Source organism: Asparagus officinalis, chromosome 7 (assembly GCF_001876935.1).
Source record: "Asparagus officinalis chromosome 7, Aspof.V1, whole genome shotgun sequence".
Lineage (NCBI taxonomy): Eukaryota > Viridiplantae > Streptophyta > Magnoliopsida > Asparagales > Asparagaceae > Asparagus > Asparagus officinalis.
Genome location: NC_033800.1, coordinates 80936678 through 80949371, shown reverse-complemented (window position 1 = coordinate 80949371; position 12694 = coordinate 80936678). Strand labels below are relative to the sequence as shown.

The 12694-nt window shown below is 41.0% G+C and overlaps 1 long non-coding RNA gene across 1 annotated transcript; it reads right to left on the bottom strand.

The window, feature by feature from the left end:
- On the bottom strand, window positions 6663-7719 carry LOC109850032. Its single transcript, XR_002249303.1, has 3 exons — window positions 7350-7719; window positions 7166-7251; window positions 6663-7084 (listed from the first exon to the last, which is right to left on the bottom strand). It is a non-coding gene; the product is annotated as an uncharacterized LOC109850032 (long non-coding RNA).

Sequence of the window (12694 nt, the reverse complement as noted above, 5' to 3'; positions counted from 1 at the left end):
ATAACTTTACCAATCAGATGAGAGAGTAAAGATTCCAGGACGAGATTCAACGCATCTCCAAATTCACTTCATGGATGATAGAAAATTATTTCTCAAATAATCTATGGATTCTGCTTTGATGTTCTATATTAATTTGGGAAAATTTTTATTTTCGACTATATTTAAAATTTATTTAGCTTTTTAGACCCATTTTGTACTTATTTAGCATTTTCGACCTAGTTTTAGTCAGGTGGTTGAAACTAGGTCGAAAATGTTAAATAAGTGCAGAAAACTATATGGGATTGAAAATCCCGTGTAGTTTAGGATGAAATTAACAACTTCACTAAACTCCATGGGGATTCTGAATCCCATGGAGTTTCAGTAATACAAACTCCACGGGATTCACAATCCCATGCAAATGCAGCATCACTTTCCTAGAGACTTCAAATTGGAACTCTCTATGTAGCTGACCTGCAACTTCATGGGATTTAGAATCCCGTGAAGTTGCAGGGTTAGCCTAGCCTTTGATAGGGAGTTGGAATTCGAACTTTCGACAAGCCTTTGATAGGGAGTTGGAATTCGAACTCTCTATCGAACTAACCTTGCAACTTCATGGGATTCTAAATACTGTGAAGTTGCAGCATATGCACATTCATGCATGCACAGCGAGTTATCTACCTCATTCACAACTTGTTATATGTACAAAATATTGCAACAATATACACACAAATCCAACCACATACATGAAATTTCAACCGCATATACACATGAAATTCTAATGATATACATGGAATTCCAACCACATATATTCATGGAAATCCATCCACATAAGTAACAATTTCGAACAATCTAACCACATATTCATGAGATTCAGAATCACAAAATAAACATCACATCATATTAAAAAAATCATATACATCCATGAGTATCCGGTTATGAATGAAGCTGAGAAGTGTCGACTCCATCATCATGTGCCACACTATTAGAAGTGTGTGTTATGCACAGCGAAAATTTTGGCAGTATTTCGGCAGCATAATAAGAGAGTTAGGTCGCAATAAGAATTCTCGTTTCACAAAGGAAACAAGAACCAAAAGCAAAATATCTCAACAAATTAGGATATCAGCTCTTCCTCTCATCAGTTCTAGGACTGACCTGTCGAGGAACCCAAATAAGCTATTACAAATCACACAACCAACAAGACAACCAATTTTACGGGGTTCGGCAAATTGCTTACGTCCACGGGGCAAGGAGGGGGGGAGATCTACTATTAGAGAGAGAGAATACAAATAGGGTTTACAATCACACAAATTAAACCCTCACACAAACTCTCAAATCTCTCACAAATATCTCCACCGATGGATGTTCAAAACCCTAACAAAAGCCGTTGCGATTTTTCTCTTCTTCAGCCGAAAAACTCATTCGGTTTTCCCCTCTGCTCTTACGCCGCCAAAAGAGAACACAGGTGAATTTTTTTTCTGCTCGCTTGCACACCCAAAAAAACCGAAAGCAGGGGTATATATAGCTGAGTTGGGGAATTAAGTGGGCCGCATCACATCCGCACCCACGAATGAGTTGGGGAATTGATACGCGCACGTAGGTGGCCCCCACGTCCCCACTTCTTCACAATTCTCCACCTCGGTGAAGTTTTTCCCAAAACTGAGCCGACACCAAAGCAACCAAATGTCCCACTTGTTGTGTCCAGTACGTCGTGAAGTTAATTCACGACAACAGACTCAATCCACAACAAGTCGGGAACTCGAATAAGAGTCCAAACAATCTCTCCCCATCAAAATCAACTAATCCAAACCGTTTGCATCATAAAGACTACCTATGTATCCTCTTACCCAAGGAATCAAGCCTCACGTAGTTCACCCAAATGGCTGCCAACGGCCTCAACAATCATGAATATGCAACAAGTTTCGACAATGATCAAACTTGTTGCTCGAAACTACCTTAGTGAGCATATCCGCCGGATTAGCCTTCGTGTGAGCCTTCACTATCTCCACATCTCAATTTTTAAGAACATCCCAACAAAGTGACAACGAACGTCAATGTGCTTCGTCCTCACATGAAAAACCTGATTCTTCACCAAATAGATAGCACTCATGCTATCACAATAAATAGTGATGGACCGCTACAATATACTAAGTTTCTTCAAAAGTCCTCGAAGCCAAATAGCCTCCTTCACAGCCTCCGTAATCGCCATATACTCTGCCTCCATCGTAGAAAAAGTCACCATCGACTGTAAGGTTCATCTCCAACATACCGACGCATGGGTCAAAGTGAACACATACCCCGTCGTAGACCGTCGTTTATCCAAATCCCCGGCATAATCCAAATCAACATAACTAATGCATAGCTGCCCACCTATAGTGTCTAACTCATAAACTAAACCAACATTGAGCGTACCTCGAATGTACCTTAAAATCCATCTCACGTCGTCCTAATGACCCACTCCTGGATAGTGCATGTATCTCGAAACCATGTTCACCGCCTGTGATAAATCCGGCCTCGTACATACTATCGCGTACATCAAGCTCCCAACCGCACTCGCATATAGAGTCTTCGACATCAACTCTCTATCTTCAACTGTCTTAGGTGAAAGGTCAGCTGAAAGTTTCAAATGGGCTCCCAAAGGCACACTAACTGGCTTCGTATCCATGCTAACATAAATCACTATAGAACCTTCTTCAAATAAGCTGCTTGTGTCAAACAAATATTGGCCTTCTTCTTGTCTCTGGCAATCTCCATCCCTAAAATGCGCTTCGCCTCACTCCAATCCTTCATCTCAAACTCCTTTGAAAGTTGTGCCTTTAACACATCTATAGCAGATCTTGAAATAGAGGCAACCAATATGTCATTGACATAAAGTAACAAATAGATGTACGCACCTCCTTTCAACTTACGAAAATATATGCAAGGATCAAACTAGCTCCGAGTGTACGAACAACCAATCATAAAACCATTGAATCGCCTATACCATTGTCGAGGAGACTACTTCAAACCGTATAGCGATTTCTTCAACCTGTAAACCAAGTTATTTCTTCATCAAGATCACCATGAAGAAATATCGTCTTCACATCCAACTGATCTAACTCCAAACCATACCATGCCACTAAAGCTAGCAAAATCCGAATCGAAGAGTGCTTCACCACCGGAGTGAAAACCTCATTATAGTCAATACCTTCCTCTTATGCATATCCCTTCGCAACCAACCTAGCTTTGAACCTCAATGGATTGCCCTCAATGCCCTCCATCTTTGTGTATACCCACTTGCAACCAATTTTCTTCCGCCCCTTTGGAAGCTTAACAAGCTCCCACGTATCATTCTTATGAAGAGACACCATATCCTCCTGCATAGCTACCTACCACGAATCAGCCTCTAAACTCTGCTCGGCCTCTCTGAATGTAGTAGGCACCATCTCATCGATATTCTTCATCGGAAGTGTATACGTAACTGTGTCGGCATACCTTGTTAGCATCCGTATGTCTCTCCTCTATCTCCAAACCGTAATAGAATACTGAACCTAAGCCGTCGGTCCTTGATCCTACATAACTGTACTCGTATCCTCCACATCGTCGTCGTGCTCGCCTGGCGTCACCTCAGTCGGCACTCTAATGGATACTGTACCATCTAGATAATATGAAGCTGCATCGATCTCCACCACTTGCGATATCTCCTCCGTCGGATCGCTCTCCACCTGATGAGAGCTGGGAAGCTTCAAGATAGAAGCCTCATTGAATGTGATGTCCCTACTCAGCACAATCTTCCTATTAACTGGATCCCAAAGCTTGTATCCCTTAACACCGCGCTTAAATCCTATAAATATGGCCTTCCTAGCTCGAGGTTCCAATTTATCTATTCTCACATGATAAAATGTAGGGCACCCAAATATCTTGAGCTGGTCATAGTCATGTGCTGGCTCTCCCGACTATATTTCTATAGGGGTCTTCCCCTCAATCGCAGATGAAGGCAGCCTATTAATGAGGTTGCTCGTATTTGTAAGTATCTCAGACCAAAATATCTTCTCCAAACAACTCTACGACAATAAACATCGGACCTTCTCGAGCAAAGACCGATTTAACCTCTCTGCCACCCCCATTCTGCTACGGTGTATGACTAACCGTGAAGTATCTCTTTATACCCTCGTCTCGACATAGCTGCTGAAAGGAGTCTGAAGTATATTCACCATTGTTGTCGGATCGTAACGTCTTGATCTTTCTCCTAGTCTACAGTTCCAATCTCTTCTTCTACTCCACAAACAAATCTAGGACTTCATTCTAATACTTCATGGTGTACACCCAACATCGTCTAGAATAGTCATCAACAAATGTGATGAACCAATGTCGACCACCAAATGATGCAGTCTTGGTGGGACCCTAAATATTTGTGTGCACGTAGTCCAGGATGTCCCTCGTCCTATGAATGACCATCCCGAACTTCACCTTCATCTTTTGCCAAGAACACAGTGCTCATAGAACTCAATCTTCCCACTCTTGGCTCCCTTCAATAGTCCCTGCTTGCACAGCGCCTGCAGTGACTTCTCTCCTGTGTGCCCCAACCTATAATGCCAAAGCCTGCTCATGTCCGCCTCTGAAATAGTAGAAGCAACCTGACCAATCTCGGTGCTCCCCTTCAGATAGTATAAATTTTAACTGCGAACTCTCTTCATCACCACCAAAGATCCTTTAGTAACCTTCACTACAGCATTTTCAAAGGTCACCTTGAATCCCGTTGCCTCCAAAGCTCTAACTGAGATAAGATTCTTCTTCAGCTGAGGAACAAATCTCACCTCCTTCAATTCACGGACTACTTCATCGTGCATCCGAATCCTCACGGTACCTATCCCACAAATGCCACAGGGTTGATTATTTCCCATGACAACAACACCCCCATCGAGCTTCTCAAAAGATGCAAACTAATCTCGCCTAGGGGTCACATAATAGGTAGCACCGGAATCAAACATCCAATCTAATGCATCCAAGTGGTTCACCTCCGGAGTAATTAGTAGAGAAAAACTCGAATCATCGGAATCATCGCCTTTCGTAATATTCACCTCATTGGCCTTCGGCCCCTTTTTCTTACCATTCTCCTACTCCTTGAGCTTCGGGCAGTCTCCCTTCTAATGTCTCTGCTCCTTACAGAATGTACATTGATTCTTTGCTAATTAGTGGTTCCTTCTTGACTTTGACCTCCCTCTATTATCACCTTTTGGATATGAGCTTCTACCTATTCGGATACAAGCGTTCCTATTCATCTTTTTTCATATCGCCTCTTCATATTTTGGTGGTCTCTCATGGACCATGATGGTCTCCTCCAAGTTCTGAGCATTAAGCACATCTTGTACGTCGCTCATCCACAAACCAAAGTTGATTTTACTGTCATAGTTCACCATACTAATTTTGGTGTTCTGAAAACCAACTTGAATTGTACTCGCCATCGACTTGCTACTTTCACATTCTTCTTCCATTGCAAACTAACTTCAAGTTGTAGAGAAAGAATCAAACTTTAATAAAAATTAAGAATTATCTAACTGAACCCTAGATCGGATTCCAAATAGATCTCATGTCCATACTACGAAAATAAAATCTCCAACGACAACTCCTAATGCTATCTCCACCGAAGCCTAGAACTCCAAGAACCAAACTTCACACAAGAATCTTTCTCCACCTAATTCTAAAATCCTAGATCCAAAACCTAGACTCTGATACAACTTGTTACACGCAGCAAAAATTTTGGCAGTACTTCGGCAGCACAACAAGAGAGTTAGGTCGTAATAAGAATTCTCGTTTCACAAAGGAAACAATAACCAAAAGCAAAATATCTCAACAAAATAGGATATCAGCTCTTCCTCTCATCAGTTCTAGGACTGGTCTGTCGAGAAAACCTAAATAAGCTATTACAAATCACACAACAAGCGAAAGAACCAATTTTACAGGGTTCGGCAAATTGCCTACGTCCATGGGGTAAGGAGGGGGGAGATCTACCATTAGAGAGAGAATACAAATAGGGTTTACAATCACTCAAATTAAACCCACACACAAATTCTCAAATCTCTCACAAATATCTCCATCAATGGATGCTCAAAACCCTAACAAAAGCCTCTACGGTTTTTCTCTTCTTCAGCCGAAAAACACCTTCGGTTTTCCCCTTTGCTCTTATGCCGCCAAAAGAGAACACAACCGACTTTTTTTCTGCTCGCTTGCACACCTAAAAAATCGAAAGCAGTGGTATATATATAGCTGAGTTGGGGAATTAAGTGGGCCGCATCCGCATCCGCACCCACGAATGAGTTGGGGAATTTATACGCGCACGTGGGTGGCCCCCACATCCCCACTTCATTCACAGTGTGGGCTCCATCATAACGCACCATACTAGAACTCGTCTTATGTTTTCGCACATACACATGTAAAAATCGGCGTGTCCTGTCCTCGCGTCCTTCAAACTCATCGACATGATTCCTATAAAATACATTCGCTATTATCTATCTGATCTTATTGAACACTAATATTCCTTCTAGATCCTAAAGCTCAACATTATTCTCATTTATATCTTCCTCAATCTTATCAAATGTATGGATCTGCAATTTAATCATTATATACATAGCTTAGGAAGTAATATAATTTCAAAAGAAGAATATTATTTTTAAATTAGTTTAAAAGCTTACATAATCTCTCTTGATCATTGCCCTCAGGATGTAAGTATCTAATGATGGGCATGGTATGAATCCAACTACTGGGTGTGGGTCGCGTACGATCCATCTGTGTATGATATCCTAATACCAATGCATATACTCGTTATAACTCACTGGATTTCTCTCATGTTTATAAAATTCCACCTATCATTGCACCTGTTTATGTAGGGTTCGCAGTATCACCTCTAATCCACATGATGTGATGTCATCCGACGCGTGGGATCGATGGGCTCAATAGGATCCGGCACATGCTGTTCAAGATTAAATTATCGTAGAACATGATCTGACATATACATCTCCACAATCTTGAAATAGATCATTGGGACTGTAGCCCTCCACTAATCAGCACTACCTCTACAACTAGGTGTAAGGAAATTGAGATCTTGCGGAGCATAGGTCATCCACTAGAACTGAAAATTAAATTTAAAAAAACATGCATTAGCATCTACAGAAAAATTTGAATATAAATTTTGAATTGTGTCTTATTTTACCTGTTTATGTTGGACAATATCTAGCTCATATCAATAAAACTCTGTATGTCTGGTTGGGGTTCTGTAGGATGCTCCTCACATTATATCTATTTTACATAAAAAAGACATGAGAACAAGGAAACACTGGCTAGTTCTCTATAAAGGTATGCCAACACCATACTATTAATGATAGAGTATCGCGCACCTCAAAATTCTCAAGTAGAGTCAGCCATCGTGCATGTACATGATTTTTGCTCGCATCAAGAAATAACATATAGCCTATCATTTGTAATCGGTAAGCATGAGCAAAATACTGAATCGTCTCCCTTGTGGCGTCAATAGATATATCTCTCATAAATGCCTCTTGGAGCCATGATAGCTTCATCGCACCACTCCTCAAATGAGGACCCTCAAGAAGCCTCTCACATACATTCTCCTAATTATGGTCATTTGTGCCCGTAACAACAAAGCCATCAATCCGGAGCCCAACTATGACGGCTATGTCCTGAAGTGTAATTATACATTCCCCTATATGCATATGAAAGGTGTTGGTCTTTGGCCTTCACATATCAATCGGAGCACGGATAAGGGCCCAGTCAAACCTAATCCATTTCATCGAAAAATACATTAAAAACTAACCTGACTAACTAACTATAGTGCTTGATCATTCTAGGGGGTCGCAAATGGTCAAGAGCCCAAGAGAGACAAACCCTAAGGGGAGAAAGGGAGGAGAGACCAAAAGAGAGAGAGAGAGAGAGAGAGAGAGAGGGAGGGAGAGAGGGAGGGAGGGAGAAAGTGTTATAAGTAGCCTGTGTGTGTGTGAGTGGGAAAGTGATATAAGTAGTGGTGGTGGGATTTGGTGGTTAGCAATCCTCACGGGATTCGTAATCCCGTGAAATTGACAGAGAATTCGAATTCGAACTCTCTGGGAAACTACCCTACAACTACACGGGATTGGTAATCTCGTGTAGTTCGCATAAAGCAAACTTCACGATATTACCAATACGATGAGGCTTGCTTCAGGTGAAAACTTCACGAGATTCTAAATCTCGTCTAGTTAAGTATGGTTTTAAACTACATGGGATTGAGAATCTAGTTTTTCAACTTATTCCTCTCTTTCGACCCAGTTTTAGCCAGGTGGCTAAAACTATGTAAAAATGGTAATTAAGTGAAAGGGAGGTCGAAAATGCTAAATAAACTTAAAATTCGGTCGAAAATGAAAATTTGTCGACTATATTTTCTTTTCGAATAGAATTCAATCTAGAAACATCACGCAGACATGGACTGAAGGCAGATGTGGAAGCTTCAACCTTCAGATGTTCAACAATGACCTCGGACCAACGTCGGTCAGTCACCTGATGTCTGCAGTTAATTAGTAAATTTAATTCTCAGCTTGATTTAAAGATCTTGTACCGACATTTATTGACGTCTGTCAATTTTTTTATTTTTTTATTTATAATCCTGGTGAGCTGATGTTGGGTTTCTTCAACTTTGTATCCTTGATGGATAAGGGCGGTTCGACTGTGGACCGATTGGTGGAGGATTCTGGACATACTTCAACAAAACCTATCACCAGTGCTACACAAAAGCCATATCTATTGTGCACAATTTTCTTTTTTTTACTCCAACCTCAGCAAGTCCAGCATTAGTCCATAGCCGAAAATTTCCTGCATCTATCATTATCTTTGTCTTTTCGGCATTTTCACGCATTAACCTCCAAGGATGTAGAAGTTAAAATATGCACTCAAATGAGCGGTTCTTACGGTGCATTAACCTCCAAGGATGTAGAAGTTAAAATATGCACTTAATTAGTCTATCGAGAACAACTTGAACATGGAATATAAAATGAGCGGTTCTTACGGTGCATGTTAGAAGGCGATCTCCGCCTTTCTAACCTGTTGTTAAACCCCGAAAATTTGAATATAGTGTGATAAATAATTATAAATATGTTATATGGTAAAAAATAATGTATTTTGATGTTTGAGTATGATAGGAATTTATTTGAGATCAACTCAATGTATATTTGTGAATATATGAGTGTAAATACACAAAACATGCACAAAGGCAAATAGTGATAATCTGAGAATTTTGACTAGTTGAGAGTTTCTATGTTTTTCATACTGATTCAGTTAGAATCTGGAAGAGTGTATAAGACCAATGTTGTAGGTCTCTTCAATATCTTTCCAACTAATCTTAAATCACCTCATTCCGAGATCGTATGAGAAAGTTACAACATTTTTACCGAACCCCAGTCTGAGCATGGCCCAGAACTCTGAGCAGTCGACCGCCGTGGTCGCTGCGGTCGACCGCTCAGCGTACATACGCCAGTTCAGTTCTGTTTCGGGTGTGTTTTGTTTATACCAAACCCGGTTGTTACTCTACTTATATATACTCGTTTTGAAGCCCTCAGAACCCTCTTTGGAACCCTAATAGCCTCAGCCCCCTCCTCTCCCTTCCTCAAACCCTAGTTTGCATTTTTGGTGATTTGGGAGGAGCTTCGAAGGATTTTCAGCGGATTTTCTTGGTGTTTCAACAAAGGGGATCATTCTCCTGCAGTTCTAGGAGCTCAGAGGCGAGTAACATCTCGCCCAACTTCACACTTTTCGTTTTTATGCTTAAATTAGGATTTAATCCGATTTTATTGAGCCTAAATCGTATTTTATGTAGATAAAGTAGATCTTTATGGCGTAAGATGTGAGAATCATATATTTCAGTTTTAAAAGTTCACTAATGATTTTTAATTGAATGAGATTTTGATCTGAAACGTTTTTATGAAGGTTTAAATCTATTATTACTGTTTAAGAACTTTTAAAATCATGTTGATTAAAGTTTGGGATTTTTGGTAATGAGGTTTTAACTATTTAAACTTATTGTTTACTGTCATATATCACTATTGAAATGTTTAAATTAGGTGGGTATAGAAATTCCCAAATTGTTAATGAGTTTCGAAGCTGACAGAAACCCAGACTGGGATTCTGTACGCTTGGCGGTCGACCGCAGCGGACTCAGCGGTCGACCGTCGCGAGATTTTGGCTAGCAGAATCGCTTCTGCTCTTTGAGCGGTCGACCGGCATGACCTCTGCGGTCGACCGCCGCTCAATTTTGAGCCCAGTGAGTTTCGGCTCAGTGAGCGGTCGACCGGAGGGGTCTCTGCGGTCGACCGCCGCACTGTTTGTTTTGCCCTGTTTATTTTTGTTGAACCTTACACTTGTTCGAGTGCTTGCCTTGATCATATAACTTTGGTTCTCAGTTTTATTAAGTATCTATGCATGATAGATGGCTTGAAATGCCAGTTTAGAATCACACACCGAGTTGAGTGTGAAATTTGTATAAGTATATCTCCTCATACATCTCATCGACGATTACTATTTGGCCCATGTGGTGGGAAAACTAGGTTAAACTCAGTCCTCGTGTTGGACAAGCACTACCCCTTAGTCCTCGTGTTGGACATACCTCTTAGTCCTCGTGTTGGATACGCATTGCTATTTAATCCTCGTGCTGGATATGCATTACCACCCGGTCCAGGCGTTGGACAACGGTCACATCCGGTCCAGGCGTTGGACAACGGTCACTTCCGGTTAGCTATGGTATGGCACTGTAATTTGTTCTGAGATTAGCTGTATTTCTTGATTTATTGTTTCTGTACTAGAATCTCGGGTTTGGTGTTTAGAGATTTACAATTTGAGATACCAGGTATATACATGAGGGTTTCCTTGTTTGGATTATTTCGCTCGACGTACCTATGCTCGTGTTGAAATTTCCTAAGTACTAAGACCCCCTTTGCTTCAGGGAATTTGTTTATACATATACATTTTGTGATAACTGTATTTTCTTATACAACGAGCCCTCTCCCTTGGGGTTGGTTATGATGTTGCTCGCTAGCGCTTTGACGCTCGTTGTCCCTCCCCCTTTCAGGTCACGAGCCAGGAGCCCGGAGAGTCGCAGGTTGATGGCGACCCACTTTAGTGTTCAGATCTTTTCTATTGTAAAGGCTGTATGCCTTATTTCCTTTACTCAGACTTATTGTATTTGAGGCTTGTTGAAAACTCCAGTTTGTTCATTTCAGACTTTGGCTTTGTACTTCGGTATGTTGGATGATGAAATGTTATTATGATCTCTACCATTTCATCAGCTATTCTCTGTATTATCTTTTACTTGCTTTTGTACCAACACCTGTTATTGACTCTACTAGAGTGATAGAATTGTGATGGTGAAACATGTTAATGCACGGTGTGGTGCATGGCAGGTTTGACATTCTTGGTTTCACCTAGGACTGCAGCCTTGTGGGTTTGGCATTCTTGGTTTCACCTTGGACTGCAGCCTTGTGTGAACCCAGGGGCGTCACAGTTGGTATCAGAGCTCTAGTTTCAGTATCCTTAGGATCATCCTGTGTCGAGTCGTGGAGCTAGGATAGAGTTTCTTAGGATTCATGTATAGAGTCCGTAAGGATTTTCTAGTATGAGTGAGGACGATATATGCGTATATCTCAAAATTTGAGAATATTTTTTTTATGACAACTTTTTTTTACGTTGATTGAAGGTATTTGCGTGAATATTATGTGTTATGAATTCGTATTGTGATACGTTGTGTATGTATTTTTATTATCTCACTTACTGTGATGATTATGTTCTCCTTTTGATATTATAAATATCGAAATGAGGATGTGGTTGAGGTAAAACTCGTACCTGGAAAGCTGGGCATGCAGAGCCGAGCCGCAGTAGGCTCCACAATATTTGATCGACTTTATGGTACCATTAGCAACAAGATCTCACAACACTCGAGGAGCAAGAAGTGTATCCGTTTCCGTCAGCAAGACCACTTTAAGGAGTTCCATCACCGGTTGTACCCGTCGTGAAAGTAAAGAAGGAATACTTATGAAGGCACCACCACCACAATCAGCTATTTATAGATCCACAGAGCATGAGGTTTAGCTCTGAAAGAATAAGAAAGATATCAGACAATGAGAGCACCAGAGTTTCAAGACGCACCAACTTCATTAGCAATCTATAAGGGAAGGAGTATATGAAAATTCCTTGAATGTCGACTTAGTACCAAGCAGAAGTTAGATGTATTCAGCACTGAGGGCATCGCTGGAGGATAGCAACAACATCCAGATTTTTGATGTGGTAACAATTATCACCTATTCGGGAGAATTTTAGTCACTACTTGCAGTTAGAGCTAGTCTAAGTAAAGCAGGGAGACATGTCCATAGTGGAGGAAGAAATCAAAACCAGAATAGTGGAAACGCCAATGGCAAGAGAACTATTGCGAAAACTAGAGAATCCTAGCAGCGGGAGAATGATTTTAACCCAGCAACAAGGATAACATAAGAAAGGAGCACAATATGATTCGAGAGCGCCGAAGTAGCGCAGAGTTCGGAGTACATGTTACAATCACAACAAGATCAAACAAAGAACGAAAGACTTTTCGTAGTACACTAGCAGGTAGCCAGCAAGATAGAGGTCACGAACGACAGTCTCAGAGTCGTAATTTCAGCTAACATTGGGGAAATAGAGGCACTACTTATTAATCTGAGGATTAAGGGTCAGC